Here is an 827-nt window from a genome sequence, read left to right as displayed (position 1 = left end):
TTCTTTTGGTTTTGCATAGTCCTTAAGAGTTCATTTCCTAGGTTGGTATCTGGCTAGTACAATCATGTATCCTATATTCAGCCTGTGGTCTGATGTTGTTCGTTCTCAAATCAAAAGACTCCGTTTAATAAGTCTTATAAGTTTGGTTTGGTTCTTACATAGTCCCTTAATTTCTGTTTATCTGGAAATGTCCTAATTTCACCATAATATTTGAATTACAGTTTTGCAGGATATATTTTTCTTGGCTGGCAATTTTTTTCTTTCAAGGTTTTATGTATGTCATCCCATTGCCTTCTTGCCTGCATGGTTTCTGCCGAATAATGTGAACTCAGTCTTATTGTTTCTCCTCTGTATGTGACTTTTTGTTTCTCTTGAGCTGCTCTCAGGATTCTTTGTTTGTCTTGTTTTTAGTGAGGGTGATTATGCTATGCCTCTGTGATTTTCTTTTGGGGTCTATCCTATATGGGGTTCGTTGAGCTTGGATGGTCAGCTTTTCGTCTTTCATGATATTGGGGAAGTTTTCTGTCAGCAATTCTTAATGACCTTCTCTGTGTTTTCTCCCCCTGTTCTGGAACTCTGATCACTTGCAGATTTTTGCTTTTGATTGTATCCCACGTAATTCTCAGGGTTTCTTCATTTTTCTTTGTTCTTTTTTCTGATATTTCCTCAAACAGAGTTGTATCCAAGTGTTTGTCTTCAACTTCACTGATCCTATCTTCCATCATTTCAAACCTGCTCCTCAGCTCTTCTATGACACTGTCCATTTCTGAAATCTTGTTGTTTATCTTTTGGATTTCTAATTGTTGTTTCTGTATGATTTCTAGTTG

At 36.6% G+C, this 827-nt stretch overlaps 1 protein-coding gene across 1 annotated transcript in view; it reads left to right on the top strand.

Moving 5' to 3' along the window:
• PIEZO2 (piezo type mechanosensitive ion channel component 2) overlaps positions 1-827 on the top strand; it is a 680,804-nt gene that overhangs the window by 187,670 nt on the left and 492,307 nt on the right. The window lies entirely within an intron of this gene.

This window comes from Trichechus manatus, unplaced genomic scaffold (genome assembly GCF_000243295.1).
Source record: "Trichechus manatus latirostris isolate Lorelei unplaced genomic scaffold, TriManLat1.0 scaffold00146, whole genome shotgun sequence".
In the NCBI taxonomy this organism is placed as follows: Eukaryota; Metazoa; Chordata; class Mammalia; order Sirenia; family Trichechidae; genus Trichechus; species Trichechus manatus.
This window is presented reverse-complemented; position numbering and strand designations above follow the sequence as displayed.